Below are 7,439 nucleotides of genomic sequence, written 5' to 3' on the forward strand. Positions count from 1 at the left end.
AAACATTTCACTGTAATAGCACCTCGTTTTATTTACTATTATTTTGTCATAATTTAATTAGTTTGTGGCACATCATACATCATGCCGTAGAAATAAATATCTCATAGGTAATGAAAGCCTTCTTTCGTTATTCATCTGAAAAATGAAGTGTAGTCAGCGGTATCCATAATGAGCAGACTTGACTAACAAACTGCTGCCTTGCACTGAGGAAAACTCTCTTTCCTGAGGCATTGATTCAACAAGGTGCAGGAAACATTGCGTGGGGATTGCTGACTCGGCAACAACCAGCAGTGCCATCTGGACCTTCAGTTGTCATCTTTGAAACATTTGGTCCTTGTTATGATCTTGCTTCTGAGTCACTTTGTGTGATTGATGAGATGTATAGAGAAGCATTACCTCAGACATTAGTTCAAATGTAATATTTTTTTAATTGATGAGTAATCCATCAGAGTGGTGGCAGCATTCACTTTTTGCTTAATGTAAATGTTACAGACTGATTATGTCATTCGTGTTATTTATGTTACACATTTGTAGTTATTTTAACCCAAAACACGATGTCTTTCCTAAAGCTCAACTAAGTGTTGTTTTTTGCCTAAACCTAAAAAAGTTGTAGTTGTGTTGCCTAAACCTAAATAAGTTGTAATTTTATTGCCTAAACCTAACTGTCTTTTTTGCCTAAACCTAAAGCAGTTGTAGTTTTATTGCCTAAACCTAAATAAGTTATCATTGTGTTGCCTAAACCTAAAGAAGTTATAGTTTTGTTGCCTAAACCTAAATAAATTGTAATTCTATTGCCTAAACCTATCTGTTATTTTTGCCTAAACCTAAAGAAGTTGTAGTTTTGTTGCCTAAACCTAAAGCAGTTGTACTTTTATTGCCTAAATCTAACTTTTTTTTTTGCCTAAACCTGTTTTTTTTTTTTTTTTGCCTAAACGTAAATATGTTGTTTGTTTGTTGCCTAAACCTAAAGAAGCCTTTTTGTTTGTGTTCAAAACGTGACGTTTCATTAACATGTCAAAACGTGTTGCTTTTAAGTTTCACTTTCACTTTTACGTCGTAGTAAGCATAGTAGGCCCCTACTGACCCACATCTATGTTGCTTATAGCGACTGATAACGCCTATTTAATGGCCTGATAACAGTCAAATCGGGTGCAGAATCATACACATTACAACTTTAATTAATCTTGTTAATTTTGTAGCGTACAATCTAGCCAGAAGAGGTTAAGAGAATAATCCCTTGTAACACCCTGCATGTGTATTTGTGCGTGTATGCCTTGGTTTGTTCATAACATAACAGCAAAATCAAACAAAAGGATTAGCTTTCATATCACAATCCTCTCTCCAAATTTACTAAATGACTTACAACAGAAGCCTAATTATGTCTGCTCCCCATCCAAATTGATTTTTTACGAGTCAAAGTCCTACAAATTTACAATTTGCAAATGATACACATTGGTCATTCGTCATTCATCAGACGTCTTCAAATTAAAATGCTGAAGAAGCAACAAAGGAATTCAACAGACGATCCCTCCCAGATTTGGAGAAGCAGCGTGTGCCAGAAGATTATTATGTGACAAAACAGGACAGCGTCTCTGCAAAACGGCTACATCTGTTTTTATCAATCCCTCTCAGCCTGGTTGGTGTTGATACTGCCTGACTGAAAAGTTAACTAAAATTGTATCCTCAGTCTTTGGATGATCTGTGTGTAATGAGCCTAGAAACAGCTGCTAACACATGGATTTTTTTTTAATAATAGATGTGATGGACCGGTTGCTCCACCACTAGTCTAGCATCACTGGCCATGTGTGGAATGGATCTGAGATACAACAACAGTGCTGAGAACTAATGGCAGAGCCAGAGATGCTGAAAGAATCCATAGATGGAGAGATTAAGGTGATGTTAGGTCTGAGGAGTGTGATGCTGCCACACACTCATACCGTAGGGACACATATATAGAGGCTATCTAGCATGTTGATCCCTTAAGCCCTTAATCCTGTTGCAGCTGGACAAGCACCTTGATTTGTAGCATGTGTCATTGTGCCTTTGACTGCATGTGCGCCTTATATTACTGTGACTTTATCTGAAAATAAGCAAGCTCATGATTGCATCTGTGCTTTCCCCTCAGAAAGGATCAGTCGCCGACAGGCTCTTAGAGGAATATATCATCCTTTATCCCGTTTCCCTGGCGCTGGCTCTGCTGGTAGCACATGGAGGCACTCTATTCCCCTGATCTAGTCCCTGTGATTAAGTGTCTTTTTTGTACAGTGTGTACACAAGTTCTTTTTCCAGCTGAGGGCAACAATGAAAATCCCTCACTGGTGAGAAGATGTTAAATGAAGCTATGTCAATGTTGTACATCTGGAGCAAAATACATTTTTCTTTGTAATAATTGACTGGTGAGGGAATGTGGCGTTCCTGCGCCGCACAATATTCATGTTCGACTGGCAGAACAGAGGAGCGCTCAAACGGTTTGGCTGTCGTGTGAACGTGTCATTTTTCAAAGTGTGTGCGAGTGAGTCGTCAAAATATTCTCCAGCTTAAAAATTTACACCACTGATTTGGCTTCTTAAAAATGTCCTTTTATGCATATATTTATTTATTTATTAATTGGCAGTTGGTGTCAGGATGAGCAGTATAGGGCTACTAAAATCTCAATTAAAATCCCAGAGATTTATGATTCATCCTGACTTTATGACATTATTTGAGCCAGAGTGTGTCCATAAAATGGGAAATATATGAGTGTTTTCTGATCTGCCACCTCTATGGTTTAAGAATAGCTAAGGTTTATTACAATTTAGGTTTTCATTGCTAAGGCCATCCATTCTATCGGTTATGATAATTGCTGAGGACACTGCTCTGGAAATGGTTCCAATGGGGTTGGTGGGTTTATGGTGCAATTTATACCACCCAACTTGGGTAAAACCATTCACCTTTGTTTTCTCTTCCAAATAATTTGGTCTAAACTGGGGTTTTGTTTATAATCTGTCTAACAGCTTATGCTTGGACCTAATTTTAGCAATGGCGCAGTGTTGCTAGATCTCAGCAGGTAAAGTGGCCTTTTTTCCTCTGGTGCTACTGCAATATGTTGGATTTATATTCATTAGATGGCCCGAAACACAGATAAATGTAGACACAAAGGTGGACACAAATGCAGACATGGACTCTAAGTGGAGAGTAATGAAGGATTTATTGTAGAAACCAGGGGGTGAATGGTTTGAACTGAGCTAAACCAGGCAGGCTAAGGGGAATGGAAGCGTGGCTGGAGCGTGTTACTCGGGGTTATGGTGTGGCGGGAGGAGGCAGGCTGAGGAGACGAAGGTAAGCGATCCACGACGGTTGCAACAACTATCTAGCGAAGAGTGACGGAGGAACTGATAAACTGCAAGGTGATGAGCTTGGAAGGCAGTTGTGGGTAATCAGCAATAACTGGAAGCCCGGAGGGAGCCATGAGAGGAGCGCCACGGAGAACCTGGAGTCACAGCCGAGACCGTCACACATGCTCACCATATGAACTTTATCAGGGGATAATATCAAAGTTGTATTCATGCAGGCCATTTTCATTCCCAGGGCGTTAAATACAGAGGCTTTGTCACGGCCGTTGGTGTTCGGTACTGCCGTACATGGCACCTTTTAGCGCCGGTATGAAACGTTCCATTAACTATAGTGCAAACCCATCCGTGGCAACAGTAAACGCTCCGAGAAAGTGCGCTGGGAGTGTGGTGCTGTAGTTAAAAGAGCGAAAGAGTCACATCGAGCGGGGCGAGAGGAGAGGTGGATGGGTCCAACAAACACAAGGCTTTCATCCAGGAGACGGTTGTTTGTGTCCCATGTGCAATCAGCTGTTCGTTCATGTGCCGTGTTCACAACGTTCAGTCTCATTTTCACTGCACAAATGTAGTAGTTTTAAGCCCAACCATGTAGTTCTTTCCTAAACCTAACTATAGTGGTTTTGTTGCCTAATCCTAGAGTTACGCCAAGGGTAACTATAGTGGGCCAAGGGACATGACAGAGTGGCGGTATAAGACGAATTGGGATGAGAACGTGTTGGTTTATGTTGTGCTGCCCGCAAGTGGCCACAAAATATTGCAGGTATAAAGGAAAGATTGTTAGCTGTTGTAGACGAGGTGCAAAACTGCAGCGCTGACAGTGATGATCTACATCCGCCTTTACTTCTGAGAGAGGACAGTCATTATGAAGAGGTTGGTCATACGAGGAAGATAAACATGTTTTAAGCATTTGTAAAAGACACAGATGCTGTCATTTTTTTTTATGTTGAGGACAGACTCAACTGCCACACACTTAAAGAGTTTGAAGAATTTCTAGCATGACTGCATTTTTTTGAAAAATATTTGATGCAAGTTTTTATGTTCACTGAATGATTTAGGCCTTGATCAGATCAGACAGCGTGCATTTAAGCAACCTGGGCAGCTTTTTGTAAGTGTTTTGCACGCTGCTTTTGCGTTGCTGTTCTCCTCGCGTTTTTGCAGGAGCGCCCTGAACGCCTCGAGTTGAAAAAACTTCAACTCAGAGCGAAAAAGCCCCAAACGTCATTTGCGTTTGTTCCTTAATGTGGTGACTTTTGCTGGATACCCAGAGCTGTATGACTTTACCAACCATAGTCGCCATGATCTGAACAGAAAAAAGCAGGCCTGGAGGCAAATGAGTGCGGTACTTGAGATTTCGGTAAAGTTGTTTTCATTCATTTAAACTGTACTATTAACTACTCTCTGCTCTTTGCAGATGATGTCGTTCTGTTGGCTTCATCAGACCGTGACTTTCAGCACACACTGGGGGTGGTTTGCAGCCGAGTGTGAAGCGGTTGAGATGAGAATCTGTACGTCTAAGTCTGAGGCCATGGTTCTTTGCTGGAAAGCGGATTGCGCCCTCTGGTTTGGGAGTGAGTCACCGCCCCAAGCGAGGGAGTTTAAGTATCTCGGGGTCTTGTTCACGAGTGAGGGTAAAATGGGGCGGGAGATGGACAGGTGGTTCGTCTGCAGTTATGTGGGCGCTGTACCGGAGAGTTGTGGTGAACAGGGAGCTGAGCCAGAAGGTAAAGCTCTCGATTTACCGGTCCACCTACGTTCCAACCCTCACCTGTGGTCATGAGCTTTAGGTAGTGACCCTAAAGAATGAGATCTTGGATATAAGCAGTAGGGTGGCTGAGCTCAGCCTTAGGGATCGGGTGAGGAGCTCAGACATCCGGAGGGCGCTCGGAGTAGAACCTCTGCTTCTTTGCGTCAAAAGGGGCAAGCTGAGGTCGTTTCGGGAATCTGATCAGGATGCCTCCTGGACGCCTCCTGGACGCCTCCCTTTGGAGGTTTTCTGGGCACGGCAAACAGGTAAGAGGCCCTGGGGTAGACACGTCGGAGAGATTATATATCTCATCTGGCCGTGGAACGCCTCGGGCTTCCACAGGAAGAGCTGGAAAAACGTTGCTGGGGAGAGGGACGTCTGGAATTCAAAGTTTGTGGTTTGTGTTAAGCTTAATGTTAGCACTCATTAGGTGGTTGCCTAGCAACAATTTTTTTTAAAAAGACGCGGAAAACTGCAAAAAAACACTCTGATTTGGCCTTAGAAGTCTTTTATATTTGTCTTTAACCATGGTACAGTATATGTCCTTTTCAACAGAAATACACCTTCACATATAGAGCCAGTCTACTGTAACTGGAGTCATATTTGCATCTCTCATAGTACGTTAATATGGAAAAACAGCTCTCTGTCTCAGCTAGGGTATCAGTCCATCGTAAATCCAAAGCCACAGGCATCAGTAAACTCCATGCACTCTGCTGCTCTTTGTTACAACCTATAGCCAAATCACCATGAATGTCCACATGTAGCGCCTCAAAATCAACAAACAGCAGCACACAACTCCCACAGCCCCATGCCTCTATACCGACATGCTATTAGCGAACTCAACCATCTGTAACTCAATGCCAGCCTCGGCGGGGCTTTGGCTGAACCGGGTGTGTGTTTCACTTCGATGGCGGTAAACATAGAACAGTCATTCGCCTGTTTCATTTTCTAAAATGCATCGATCCCCTTGATCCCCATGAGCCCATGTGAGCAATCCATCAGAAGTCATTGAGGTTATTCAGCCCAAATTACAATTGATCTTTTAAAAGTTGACTGCAGGACACCAGGGAGTAAAGGACATCTTCTTTTTCCAGCTCAAGGAGAGCTGCTTAAGTGAGTAATATAGGAGGGACTCATGCTCTGTCAAGTGAGCACCTCCTCAATTAGAGTTAAGCTCAGACATCAATGGGATCAGAGGAGAGGATTTGACTGCTCTTCTCCCTTCCCTCCATTCTTGCGGGACGGTCTCGTGGCAACCAACTTGTGCATGCAGCCCCATTTCACAGAGCAGATAAGAGCTATTGTGGTAGAGGCTATTCATTGGTCTTGTGCAAGGGCATTCCAAGGGCTACCCGTGTAAAGATGCACTTATCTATCTGCATTAAAACCAAGGTATTCATCTCCGCCCCGGGCTTCGCACTTAAGATTCTGAAAAAACTATTTATTCGCACCAAATGGTTTAATTGAGGCACGATTCTAAAAGCAAAACCGCTTTCTGAATTACAAAAATAACACAATTTTTTTTATTTTCAACACCACTGTTAAACCATGAACACAGGATTGAAATGCAGATTGATTCATACAGAGACTTGTGATGCTTTCATTATCTTCTGATTACATTTCCATTTAGAATTGGGAAATGATTATACCCTCTTGCCTGCCAGCAACCACAACAGACAGATCTGGGGTAGTTCCAAGCAACATAATGCATCCTGTTCCTGTGGATACTGATCTCCGGTTTGCATTAACCGTTTTGTTTTTGTGTCACAACAACTATCGGATGGATTGCCATGGAATTCTCCTAGAAAAAAACTCTTCAGACAGGAAGTATGTGCTCCATCATTTACTGAGATGACCGTGGAGTATGGAAGCCAGTGGCTGGAACGGTTGAAGAAATCGGGGAGCCCAAGGGAGACACCAGCTTTTGAGTGTTAAGGCTCCATCTGGGTCCCCTGAAGTCCCCGTAGACAGAGAGTGGGGACCATGGAGAAAGGATAAAAGAAAAGATAAGATGGGCATGAAGAGAGAATGGAGGATTGAGACATAATAAGGAGTTGGAAATGAACTGTGACTGTGAGAAATATGTGACTTTTTAACCGTCAGTTGTAAAACAATTATCTCCTTCATCCTGTCAGACGATGACAAAAATCCAATGACTTTACGAGACGCCTCGGATGTATTATGTATTAATTTCTGCATTTCTAATGCATCAGCTTCCCCTCCAATCTGGCATCTGCAGTCACACCATATTAAGGAGGCGGCTCATCATGATAAAGGATGCTTTCCTTTATCCTTTTCACACATGTTCAGCGAGAGTGAGCAGAAATGCCGTCTTATGGAAATGACATCGTAAATGAGGCATCTTA

The sequence above is a fragment of the Sebastes fasciatus genome, chromosome 19 (assembly GCF_043250625.1).
Source record: "Sebastes fasciatus isolate fSebFas1 chromosome 19, fSebFas1.pri, whole genome shotgun sequence".
Taxonomy (NCBI): domain Eukaryota; kingdom Metazoa; phylum Chordata; class Actinopteri; order Perciformes; family Sebastidae; genus Sebastes; species Sebastes fasciatus.